Consider the following 14,496-nt stretch of genomic DNA (forward strand, 5'->3'; position numbering starts at 1 on the left):
GCACGCACGCACTTGCTTCCACGTTCGCACTCGACTCTCTCTCCCTCTCCCTCTCCTTCTCTCCCTCTCTTTCTTATAAGAAGGTGTACACACATTCACACGTAGACGCACACAACGCACCCTCACATTCGTGCGAAGTCTTATTCGTCGTCGTGGCCGGCGTATATCGCGCAACACGCACTGCACGCGCTACCGTTTTCTTCTCTCACTACTCGCTGTCGCACCACGTTTCTCTTGTCCACTCGGTACACTACACGATCACCAGTTTGCTGACAACATAAGCGGCTTCGTGCACGTTTTTCCCACTGTAGTATAGGAGAAGGTCCTCGTGAATGCGTACGTTAAACTTGGGATGCGGTCTACTCGATGCTACGCTCAACCGTTCGTTAGCTCCGTGAGTAGGTACGGCGGACAGCGGAGGAGGGCGGGCGGGTGAGTAAGGGAGGGCGCTCTCTCTCCCCTTCTAGCTCTTTCTTTTTCCCTCTGTCTCCCCACCATCGACAGATACAGCGCGTCTCTCTCTCTCTCTCTCTCTCTCTCTCTCTCTCTCTCTCTCTCTCTCTCTCTCTCTCCTCACTCACTCTCTCTCTCTCTCCCCCTTTTGATGTGTTTCCTTTTTCCTGTTCTCTTCTTCTTCCCTCGCTTTCGCTTCCCTTAAGTACTCATAGAATATTTCCTTCTAAATACACAGAATTCCTTTTCTCAACGTTGTCGATACAGATATTAAACATATGTATCTATTCTCATTCATTTGCGTGCGTGTACACCATTGATTCTATTGCGCAAAGGTATATATGTACGTACATCGTCGTATTTTTCTTCGAAAACGTGACGTTTCTTCGGTTTACTCGTACAGACACGCCGTTAATTACGCACTCTATGCGACACCACGCGCGCGTAGGAACGTGATGCTTCTTTTATGTGTATATATGCACACTGATGCTAGCTGGCTTACAGTGTTAGTGGAACGCGTAATAGCTTTTTCACATGGAGAAGCTTATGCGCGGATTGCTTCTCTTGCCACAGACTCTACACGCGATGCCGCACACACAGAGGGCGAACCTGGCGAGGACGGGCTGGCTTGGACGCTTGTATATTCTCTCTTTCTCTTTCTCCAACTCGATCCCCTTCCACTCAACCCAAAGTCTCGCTCGCTACTTGCTGGTTGTCTCTTTCTCTGCGTCCTTCTATCCTTATTCCGCTCGCGTTAGCTTAGCCTTCCTTCCAGCGGACGCCGGCAAACTCGTGCAGCGTTGCCAAGCCACGCTTTCACCCGCCCGCTCACAAAGGAAAACCCGAGCACGACGACCAATCGAACTACATGATGGGTGCAGTGGGGATGGCGGGAGACTACCACTACTCGCATCAAGGCAACGTCGCTTTCTCTCTTCCGTTCGTAGAGAATTCGAGAGCCATGGCTCGTAGTCCCTGGTAAGGTAGAGAGAGGGGCGAACGACTGCAAGCCCTTCTCTACCCTTGAAACTCGAGGTCAACTTTTAGGCAGAGAAAGAGACCGAAAGGGAGAGGAAGATATACACCAACTCTGACTTGTCGTTGTACACTCGTTCTTCTCACGTCTTTTTTTATCCTTCTTAAATTTCGTTATACTGCTATGGCCACTGGAATTTGTTCTACATTGACACTTCCTGATTTTTGTGCACTCTTTCTTACACAGCAAGTCGGCTTTACCGACGGAAGAATCTCCTCGATGTTACTTGTCAGTCGATATGGAAGAACTTTTAAATTGACTAAATGAAATGTACAGAAAAATTGCTAATAATCAATCCGTTTTAACTTAACAAAGTTCTCTCTCTTTTAGTATATATCGTGTCCTTTTGCAATGTATACTGCAAATTATGTATATATTATTACTTATATAACTTCGTACTTATGTACAAATCCATTTTTTCATTTCGTATTTTCTCTTGCGGAGTCTCTTTGTAAACTTCAAATCATTGGACAAAATTTTTGTTTCAATGTTTTACAAAAGTTCATAGCAAGAACAGGCTCCGTCGTTGTAAAATATATCAAAGGAACGATTTGCATGTGTTGTATCATAGAGTCTAGTAGAAATAAATTCAAAATTTGTAATGGAATAGTCAAAGACATTTTTTCAAACGCAGATTCTACGAATTATGCACAATTAAGATAAAATGAGAATGTATATCATAGAGTTTATACATCGGGTTTCCTTTCTTCCCACTCAACCCCCAATCAAGAGGCAGACGAATCGGAGGTAGCCCAACGAATCGAGAGAGAAAGAGAAAGATGGTTAGGTGGGGAGAGGGGAACGAGGGGAAGGGAGAGAACCAGGTCCGGGTCAATAAGACGCGTGAGCAAGTGAAACAGAGGTGGAACGAGCGAGAGGAAAACAGAAGGAGAGAGTGAGCAAGTATACGGGAGAAAGGGAGAGGTACAGCGACCGCGCATTCCCAGGGCTAGGCACATAACGAATGAACAACGAACAAACGAATACAAGAAAGAGTACAAGCACAATAAATGATGAAAATGGTGAAATGACAAGAAATAGAAGACGCCAATGGCCATAAGAAGAAAGAACGGACGAAAAAAAAATGTCTGTAAAAAAAAAAGAAAGAGGCGTACATCAAGCAGCGAGAAAGAGAGAAACTTGACTTCAAATTCTCTGGTGGCTCTTGTTGGTACTGAGAAGTTCGCTCGAGCGAAGCAAGCCGATGCTCACCGAAACAAACCGATCTTCCGCGAACACGCGACTCCGAAAATCAGCGTGAGAATGGACTGAATGATTCGATGATAGGACATCGAGATTAAAATGCGATAACGTTATTTTCTATTAAGCAATGAATGTATCTTTTACACAATTTCAGTTGAGTGTAGATTTTAAATGTATTAAATGGGGTATGTACTGTATTCTCTAACAACGGGGAAAAAATAGATGTAGTCCTAGAACTATGTACTTCTTCAGATAATAAAATTCGTATTTTTGATAATAAACTTCAACAATGGAGATAGTTTAATTAAAATTAGTGTTCTCTTTAATTTGCTATAAAAAAGATAATAATAATCATACACATTTGCAGCGAATAAATATACTAGTTAGTTCAAAATATCTCAATTTAAGAAACTAACAAACTTTATCTACGAGTCGATAAAGCAAACTTGGCACAATTAATTATAAAATTTGCATAATCTGTCGTGTCAAGTTCACATAGTATTCCTATTGTTATTTTGTTAAGTAAATGATAAAGTTTTTTTAAAAGTTGTCGAAACATAAGTAAGTACGGAATATTTGTACGAATCAATTATAATACACAAATATTAGTGTGAATTATGTTCGCAGAATAAGACGGCTTCAAACTAAGAATGTTTTTGATATTGTGTTTCAAAGAATGAAATTAATCTATTTTGTAAATACGGAAACTTTGTGGTACATCAAAAGTTTTGTGACCTGAACTTGATTCTAGTTCAGACAATTATCACGCTTATTTATATAACATGATACTATAATAATGCAATAGAAATAATATTAACACGTTTAATTATGTTAAAAAATAGTACCAAATATTACAATTTTCTAAAATTATATTTAACAGCTTATTTGAAATTCGTTTTTAAAGATTGTTCTATTAGATTTGTAATGTATTCATTTTTAATCCAGAACACTCATTGTTTCAATAATTATCTCACATACACGTGTAAATTGATTTATACACTATCAAAATGGTAAAAAGCATCATAGTGCATATTTTACAAGTATTTTCTGCCAAATCTTGCACAGAAACTTGAATCGATATTTCTCATTATTATGGAATGGAGAGATTGCAAAAATAGCTTTTATTATTATTTTTTTTTTGCTAGTATTTTCGTCACCATCAAAAAAGTTATTTTTATCCTTGTTTTATTTACCTACGCCTTTGTAATCCCATCATTCCGCAGACATATTGATCCACTTTTATACATTGTATCAAATAGTTTAAGAAAATTGTTTTCATCATTTATCTAGAGACAGTATAAAGTAATTAATTCAACTTGATAGGAGTTTTAGCAATAAATATTTAAAAACAGCTCTTATTTAAAACATTACTTTAGTAAGTTATTACTGATACCATGTCTTGAAATTGCATTGCTATTAAATAGCTTCAAAATTAAATAAATACCTAATGTTATTAACGATTATTCGATCATGTAATTATTCTGAATTTAAAGACTTTTAAGAATCTACTTTTATATATATACTGAAATACTGTGAACTCATGAAACATATAAAAACATTATGGAAGACATGAAATGAACATTTAGTTCAAATTCTAACCGTATGGTTATGGTATTCCAATATTCTTCTAATTGGAAAAGAAAGATGGATCCGAGTTGGTCTAGGGAAGTTGGTCTTTTACGGCATGAGGGTGCAGCTCACGCATTCAAGTTTTGAACTTCTCCGAAGGCAATATTTACTCATATTTGGATAATTATTTAAGTAAAGGCTCACGATTGATTCCTTGTTTGAGATGAAATAAAGTTACTTTAAATTTTAAAAAACAGGGTTTAATAGTAAAAATTTGAAAAAGTCATTAAACTGCAGTTTTAAGTTTTATTCTTTTAAAAAACACAAATATGTATTCGTAAATGAACACATATACATAAAGTATAAATTCATATTTACGTCTTATCAGTTATTCCACCTACAGTTATTTCTTAGTCACTCACATGATCTTAAAATATCTCTTTTGTCTAATATTGCTCTGTCACAGTTCGTTTTGTTTAGACATAACTCAAAATATTACAAATATTAATATAAGTCGGACATTGTTTAAAATCAATAGATATTTCGTATTTCTTTTTTTTTTAACAAAACGCGTACTGTCTCCCATTCGAGCTTTATCTGCAATGTATGTGTATTTATATACGCAACGTAAAGGGTACACTAATTCATGTATGCAACACCACATTATAGTTTTTGAAAAACTCAAGATTATTGGTATTTGTTTCTGATAAAATAATTCATCTACGTTAATTTATACAGGCACTATATAATTTACTTCACAAAAAATGTTGCCTATGAAATAAATAATTAGGAAACAGAAATTTCAGGACACAGAAGGTGTTATCATAATTTACTAGAAGTAAACAATTTACAATTTTTAAAATGTAGTAAGTGATGCTCCCATTATGCAGCTTATCTGATCGCACAATATAATTAATATTTGGTGGTACAGTTACCTACATAAATCGTAAGTCGTTATTTGAATGTTTCACACAAAATGCGAGGGTTTTGGTTAGCTGATTATTTACTTTGTATAGATAACCTCATTTTCATTTCATTGATAATTTTGTTGCATTGTATCGAAAATACCCTATCGATAGAAAATTCAATCATTCAAGGCATGATTTATTTATCATGGATGAATATACGTAACTTTATATTGTCTACAAAGTGTTCGATTGGAAGTATAATTACATTGTGTTTGTCGGTGTTAAAATATGGAAAAAATCAAGAACAACGAAATTGTGACTGAATCCTCGTTTGTTAATTATGAACATTCAAAGAGAGCAATGGTCTTCACAGTTACTAACGTTATGGAGCATTCGCCTCATACAGTTGCAGTGGAATTCCTAAGATACTTGACTCGGACAATGGCTATTCACTGCTGTTCCATGGCTAGAGCTGTGCTACAAGCTTCGTGCTGGCAATGACATTTGATTTGCCGAATTTCAAACAGATCTTATCAATTTTTAAATGTTTATAATTGACAAACAACGCGATTTCGTTAATTTACATTTTCATCCTATTTTAACGCATGGAAACACCTTTTTCGAATTTTTTCCACCTGTAGTAGTAACACCCGACACTTCAGATGTTACTATTAGATACACTGACTTATATTTGTGCGCGTACATACGCACGTAAATATGTAACTTTAATATATAGACACAATGTTTTAATTAATATAACTATTTTTTTCATGATATCAAATAAATGGTAATCTCGTATTGTAGGTACAAATATAAAATGTACCTATTTATATCGTTATGCGAGATTACTTTCAGATTTATTAATTCTGCATTTGAAATTGCTCTGTAAGTTCCATTTCTAAGTTAAATGAAATGTTTTATGTAATTCCTTAATATGCATATGTGTGTAGCATATTGCTAAGAATGCACAATTTAAAGATTTACATATTTATTATTATGTGTACTATTGTTCACGTAAACAGTGTGTATCTCGGACATTATTGTTGTCAGTTAATATTGCGTCAATTAATACTACCATCTATCAAATCTGGTGTTGGTGAATTCTTTCAATTCAATTTTTAGGTAAATTTATAATACGTCAAATATATATATTCAAATACAAAATGCACATGAAAGAGAATTTTGATCTTTTATAACAATACAAGAAAAATAATTATTCTTAAAAGTTACTTATTTTTTACGTAAAATCGAGATTTTTACTATGTTTATTCGAAAACGTGTTATATCTTTACAAGTTTTTGTATCACATTATGCTATATATTGTTAGTTATTTTCAAATCAGGTAGAATTAATACCATACGTATGGAAATGTCCCGGTGCGAACTTCTGTCGCGACGTTTGAACTGACAAATCTTGATGGCGCGAAATATGCTGGACGAATCGACGATAGTAGAACCTTTATAAGGAATATTAATGATTCAATCACGTTTTTCAACCATTTCAAAATTTTATAAAATAATTGCAAGGGTTTATGAAGCTGTACAAAAAAAATCTTTCCAGAGCTACCATAATATTACAAACGACGTGAGCTATATTAGGTTCAGTCTACTAAACATATGAATTGGCCTGTTACCCAATGCTAAAATTCTATTACCGTCGATTCGTTCAACATACCTGGCGCCATCATTCGTAAGTTCCATATATGTATAAGACTATGGGGGACATCAGAACTGCGAGCTGAAGCCAAGATGGAAGGATGGAAATATGTGCGAAGTACATAGCTGCACCTTTTTGATGTTTCCTGGAGCGTAATGCGCATGCGTCAGAAAGGTGATGAAAAGAGATGAAGATATATATTTGTACTTTGATGTTGACTTCATTGGATTGATACTGGAAGTGTATCTAATGCCCTATATAGTCTTATACATATATGATAAGTCCCTATGGCAGAGGTTTACACCAACCGATTTCCATACATTGGCATTAATTCTGTTCAATGTGATAATAATTAACAATATATAACATAAGGTAATTAGAAAACTCGTAAAGGTGTACCAATTTTTCAACTATAAGCAGTACAAACCTCGATTCAACGTAAAACATATGTAAATGTTAAGAACAATTATTTCTTTTTTTTATATTGTAAAGAATTAAAATTCTGTTTCATCCACGTTTTGTATTTAGGTATGTAATTTTTACATACACATTTACGAAAAAATTGGTTCACATTTAAAATGAAACCAAAGAAGGAGTGGATACGAATCAAGTAATCGCTAGCTATACTTCTAAATGCAAAATAAAGCCAGTAACGAGCAAATATGCAAAGTAACCAGTTGATATTTTTTCGAATATGGTGAATACAATGTGTTGTGAACCACCACTAATTTAATCAACTGAATTATTTATGTAATTAATTTACGAATCAATATTTTTTTACTATGGACGATACGATTTCGAAACTCTTGTAAAATGATGACGTTTGATTTTTCGTATATCCTGTTTTTATATTAATAAGTTTGCAACTTTCCAACATTTTATGCATTGCTGTAATTTCTTTTGTCTATCAGTTAGTAGTAGACATCCAGACGAATTCAACAAACATAAAATACAGGCAATCTTTTATGTAACAGATTAATACGGCGATAGAAACATGCAGGCGAAAAATAATTTTGTACGAACTTAGTGACATATGGTATCATAATTTTCTAGATATTATCCAGTTCATTAAAAATTACATTTTTACTTAAATGTTTTTATAGCCCATTTATAGCTCTGTGACATAATAAATGCTTGATTTTAGTTTGTTGGTTTCATTTTGACGTCTGTTAACTGATAAACCAAAAAATATAGGATTATGTATTAAAAAAGTTGAAAATGACCTTAAAAACTTATATAAAAAATAGATCAAAAAATCAAATGTCATCCACTTGAAGATTTTTTAAAATCGTATCGCATATTCATGTTCGTTTCTTTAAACTGGAATCCTATATTTTTGAATAGATCAACCGATACAGCTCGTAATTTTCTACAAGTAGGTATTAAGTCGCTTATTACTACATGAGATAGATATTTGTGTTTTTTCTAATAACACATAGTAGTTTCTTATATAAAATGGGAGATCAATGAAACGTATTAAAATACTACTCCATAATAAGTCGTTTCTTGCATCTTTTACAATGCATTCCATTCTAAATTTTGTGAAAAGTTAGTTGCCTTAGTTCTTAAATTTGTCGGTAAAATTACAAATGAAATGATACGGTGCACTCGTCTTACTATCATATACTATTTTCTAGAAGAAAATATTACGTTTTTCATAAAAAAAATATGTATAGATGAAGATCGGTATACCAGTATCATTTTGTAATCTTTAAATTAAAATATTTCCTGAACTACTGGTTTTTGGATGTTTTGAGTGGTAAATTTATCTGTTAAAAAATATATAAAACGAAAGCTGTCCGTTTTAAAAAAAGACGAAGTTGACTTTCACATCACCTTTACACCTCCACCTATAAAAAAATTATTGACTAGAGATTGTCTCCCTTGGAATTAAGCAAGTTTTCTCTTATAAATTTTTGTTTTATCGTCAACAGCAAGCAAGCTACTGAGATGATTTGTTTCAATTGCCTCAGCTTATACATAAAATACTGTTTAGAGAATGTGGCTTTTGAATATTTTCTATAGATGAAATACGGTTCCTGTGAAGACAAGATTTGACCATCACTGTTATAAATGTTCATAAATTTAGTTGTAATTTACTGTTATCGTTAATTAAGTTTTTAATACTAAAAGAATTCAAGTGTACTAGGAATACAATAATTTAACAATGGACAGATTAGATATTCTACATTCTTCTACATTCAACTACCGATTAAGAGAACACAATGACTCGATATCGGAACTTGACAGTATATTTCGATTTATTTCAGTAAGTGTGTACCTAATGCACTAATTCATTCTTATCGTATAACTATAAATAATAGGTATTAGTTAGAATGCCTGAAATTGCTTTTACATACTTTAACCTTGCGCAATTTGTTAGGTTAGTGATATATCTGTAGTTGTACAGTCACAAATGAGATAGTTAATAGATATGTTGACATAGTATGTCATATGTTAGCTAGTAAGCTAATGCACAAAGAGTATATAAATAAAATTTCAATAAGAAACTTTTACAGTGAGAATTATATCATTCAGATTTCCAACAACGGTAGGAAAACATTTTTCAGGACTATTCAGATTATACTAAAAAAAAATTTTAAATAACAATTCTTCCTAATATCAATATCAATATCGATGTCGATAATGAAATGAAACCACTAATTCATTAGAAACGTTAATGCAATATACAATCATTTATACATGTGTATAAAAGATTCACAACATTTGAATCTATTAATTTTAAAGAGGAAGCAAATGTTTATACAGGTATTAACCTTCCTGTATCACTTAACGGAAAAATCAAATTGTGCAATTAGAAGTATTAATTAATAATTATTTAGTAATTAATTAGTAATTAGAAGTCCGCTATAGCTTTTTCGTTTAAAAAGCTGGTCGCGTGACTTCTCACACGTCGAATTAACTTTGTGCGAAATAGTAAAATAATTTAATTAAAAATCTTAATGAAAATGATTCCATTTGGTAGATATTTGAGATACAGAAAATGCGTGACTGACTGTTTGAATGTTCAGTACATATATGTACTGACTCTGTCATTCATTGAGGTTTATTTTCACAATCAGTATTTTAGCACTTTGGGCTGCAAAGACGGGAAAAATTGCCTTCGCAACCCTCTTGAAATCTTTTCTAGGCGAGACCTGGACAGTGTCCCACCCCATATAAAGGTCACATCTGGGCAACAGCCGACCAGTATTCCTGGGCCTGAAGGCCCATGGCAATGAAGTCCGTGATTCGTAACTTCGAGATGCAAAAAAAGAGTGAAGAAGCCACGATACAAGTAAGTACAATAGATTTCCACAAAGATATCTGAATTTGCCGTTTTCGTATTTCTATTCATAGAAGTTTGTAATAGATGAAATTTTTTAAAAAAAGGTCGTCTTTCCAGATACAGCAGACAGAAAATTATAGAGAAGATAAAGAAATGATCATAAGTAACCTTGGAAGACTACAGAAAAGCAACTCTTTAACAATTCACACACCCGCAAGGAAAGTGACATAACTCGAAAAAGTAGATTTTTCAGGATAAGCGACAAACTGATTGTGTGCACTAAACAAAATTAATTACCAGATAAAATAATATTGTTTGAAAAATTAAATGTTAGAAAACGAATTCATGTTCATATGTTTTCTTTATACGCTATGATTAATCGTCCCTTGTTAATATCGGACTATTTTTAAGATTTTCTACATCACGTGATAAAACTAAAAATTTTTTCTGTTATTTTTGAAGATTAGTGTGAATTGTTCCTAATCATCTGATGATACACCATTCTAAAATTTCTACTGAAATGAAATACATAGAAGGAATAACCCAAAAAAGTAATTTCTATTTCAATGAAATATGAATAAATCTTTGCTTTCGCCCCAATATTAATTATTGTCCCAATATTAAATATTGTAATGGTTGTAAATTGATTCGATTTTCATCAAGAAAATCTTGTTAAGTCACTGACGCCATTTTTATAAAGATAAGATGAAAATGGTTAAAAATAGTTTGGATAGTTTTGTAATTGGATGTTTCAACCGTTACTGTCCGGGATACTAGATCTTTCTTGCCTGTTCTTGCTTCATCTATTCTTTTTTTCGAAATGCTGAAGTGTTGAAATCGATTATACTCCTAGAACAATATCACTCCCTGTTACACGAGCATTATAAGACGGACTGCCGACTTCAAAATTTAAGCGTGCACTACTGTAAATAACGATAACAACGATGTATGGAGGTATTTAACTGTTCGGCATAAACACGAGCATTTTTTTAATGTCACTGTAGCTTGTGATGAAAAATTGTTTCTATGACAATCGACTCCCTTCCCAGGATTTCAATCGTGAAGAAACTCGAAAATATGCATTAAAATCATCGTTATATCCGCGAAATATTGTGGTTTCCGTATGGTGAGCAATAATAGATGTAGTTCACTATACATTTTTAAATCCTAGAGAATTAATTACAGGCTGTTACGTATGTGTTGTCTACATAATTTTTGTTAACCCTCATTGAAAACTGGAACACACTGAGCGTATAAGAATCCCTTGCGTGCATTTGCTTTATATAATAGTTTTTCGGAGAATCCTAACGAAGACGTTAAGTAACGCCTGCGTCCCCACCACTTTTAATAGCCAAATTTTGAGTATAGGAAGGACGGAGATCAGGCCCCATGAGCTCAGTTCTTGAGTATTAGAAGAACGTTACGCTGTTCAATGTACTAATTGTAAGATCGGGTTTTAGTCCCTTTCGAAACACGACGATTTACCATGCTGTACGTATGAGTGGCTGTTAGGCATTTTTTTTATTCCAAAACTCCCACATTTCTCGATACGTTAAAACTGAGAGTAGTTTAGCTCCGCGACAATATCACACCAAATATCATTTGTAAAAGACCTATTATTTACATAACAATATAGCTATTAATTTGTAATTTGAAATACGATTAATTTATTTAAAAATCAAGAGTCATCATCCGAATCCCATTATATTGAAACCAGAGCAATATACTCTAGCCGCTCAACATTATTTAAAACGTAAGTTATGGGTCTTTATTAACCATCTCAGAGGCACCCCTGTGTTTTGGACACGAGTCTATCCTTGAAACTCTTTCCTTATACACTACCCCCGCACAATATATGGGCCTATCTGGGAGTGTCTCCACCGATTCTCTGTCTTTCTGTGTTAACCATACATGACCTGTTCACACTATCCGCAATCAACTACAGTATCCCCGTGTTTTAGAGATGGGCCTATTGTTAACAGCCTCTACTCTAAAAAACCAATATATGGCAACGCGGCCGAACTCCACTCGCCCCTTGCCTCGCAACAAGGTAACAGACATTGCCAAGAATTATAAAAATTGCAAGAGATTTGAATGTATACGTATTCTAGGTAACAATAGGAATATTAAATGAATAAAAATACGAAATTTTCTACTACTACTATTTTTCTAAACCTTTCGATCATTTCCTAAATAAAAAAGACAACTCCGACATGTGTTATGGTTGTAGAACCACTAGAAGCACTTTGTTAATTCTAGAACAGTAAAATTCCTAAAAAGCATTTCTTTCCCACCCATCTAATGTAATATAAGCCACCACAAAATATCCTGCACTCTAATAATGCGATGTGTAATTTCACGTACCATTTTATCGGAAATAAGTTGTAGCCTACCACTTCTTGAAGAAATTTAACGTAGAACTATATACTTTTCTTATTTCTGCAACTATTATATGATTTACATTTGCACCATGTTTCTCTATAACTCAGCATAGTTATAATCTACTCTGAATGTCTTAGTTTATATAATAAAAGCATGTTCTACAATCGTTAACTACTTAAAATATTCCACGTATTGTTAATATAAATGAAAATAAGCTAGGACACTGTAATTGCCAGATTTAACTTGTATTTATAATTACCTAATTCTTATCGGTCAACTAAAAAATTGGTACTTTTTTTTCTTTTTAAGAAGATTAGCATTATATTCCAGCTAATATTAATATCCACGTCACACTCATCATATTTTAAAAAATTTTGCATCTAATTTGAAAGTTTCCATCTAATTTACCGAATAGTGTCTGGTAGATTAAAAAATACACACTTATAGAAAGAATTGACGAAAGTATTAGAAAAAATCTTTTCGATTTCATGAAAATATTTTAATTGGTGTACAAAAGCAAATACGATTGAAATTCTTCTGCATAACTTAACTGGTAACGTAATACTTATTTTATTGGGATGTCATATTATACCTTTTCCTCTAGTTATCTATATTGACTGAAGCAAAGAAAAACATTGAATGTATTGAAAATAAGAAAAAAGAAATTTCAATTTGCTAAAAACCACTCTCTTTCAGACATAAAGCTAGAAGTATGAAACGAAACTGAAACAGTATATGAATAACCCCAAGAACTATCTATGAATAAAATACATAATATATGAAATATATTAAACAATACTGTTTTGATTACAATTATAAATCTTCAGTTATGAAGCAGTAAATACAACATCTTATAATTTTAAAAACCTTTCTCTTATAAAACCAACTGCAAACACAATTTCTTAACAGAAATTTATCGTCCCCTTTTTACAATTCACCTAAAATTTAGGAGTAACATACGTAAACAATATTGTTTTTCGTATTTGATAGGGAACAGCTTTGATTTGTACCCTTCCAGTTTTTTCTTAAGCTCGAATCGAGTGTAGAATCAAACTGCATTACTAATTTAACAATCTTGACTTTGTGCATTTTTCCGTCAAGACGAACAGGGAATTACGGTATTCCTTGTCATACAAATATAGAAATAAGAATAATTTTAAACATTATAAACGTCGAATAAATAATAAACACTTTTGTTTTTACTATTGCTAATCTATTAGAATAAGGTTCATGCGTACTCAGCACATCTATAGTGAAAACAAATTTGACTAGTCTTGTCTATAAAAGTTAGCGCATACCTAAGAAAAAAGTGTAAAATGTGTAAGGAATTTTCACGCAATAATTCTTGAATATTTTCATCAAAGTTAAAGATAATATGTCATTTATATTCAGAAATATGTAGCCTGCAAAATAGGTGGTGTGTATCTATTTTTTCATGTAAACATAAATTTCATTTTTTCATATCATGAGAAACATCTATCATTTATATTTATATAGCAATTCAAACAGAAGTTAATTAATTAAAGATTCTCTGGAAGAAATGAACTTTCAAAATTATCTACAAGTAAATAGAAATACATATTTTTATGGAAGCTATGGATAATTAAATAAGTTATACCCTATAATCAGAATTACATTTCTTCCATTTCTGTTTGTCAGTGCAATACTTACTATACCTATCCTATTAAAACATCTAGCATTTAACAACATTAAGTTTTAATTTCATGGTAGAATATCCGAAAGTCTCATTCTATCTTATCTTAATTATTAAAATTGATTTTAGTTACATGTATATCACTTAGGATACACGTCAGCTTGTTTTTTTACCAGGAATATGTAGTACGATCCACGAAATTACGATCGAGTTGATTTTGTAAGCATTCAATCGCACAAATCAAACATAAAAAAAAAAAAAAAAAAACTTGCAGAAGTTTGAACGCGTGGCCCCCCTTCGTTTTGGAAAGTACGACGAAATTATATGAAATCTAAACTAAAATCGA

At 32.8% G+C, this 14,496-nt stretch overlaps 1 long non-coding RNA gene across 1 annotated transcript; it reads left to right on the top strand.

Annotated features, from left to right (window-relative positions):
- Positions 1-9,837: 9,837 nt before the first annotated feature.
- Positions 9,838-10,393, top strand: LOC143181178 (uncharacterized). Its single transcript, XR_013002239.1, has 2 exons — positions 9,838-10,123; positions 10,232-10,393. It is a non-coding gene; the product is annotated as an uncharacterized LOC143181178 (long non-coding RNA).
- The last annotated feature ends 4,103 nt before the right edge of the window (positions 10,394-14,496 follow it).

The sequence above is a fragment of the Calliopsis andreniformis genome, chromosome 1 (genome assembly GCF_051401765.1).
Source record: "Calliopsis andreniformis isolate RMS-2024a chromosome 1, iyCalAndr_principal, whole genome shotgun sequence".
Taxonomy (NCBI): Eukaryota; Metazoa; Arthropoda; class Insecta; order Hymenoptera; family Andrenidae; genus Calliopsis; species Calliopsis andreniformis.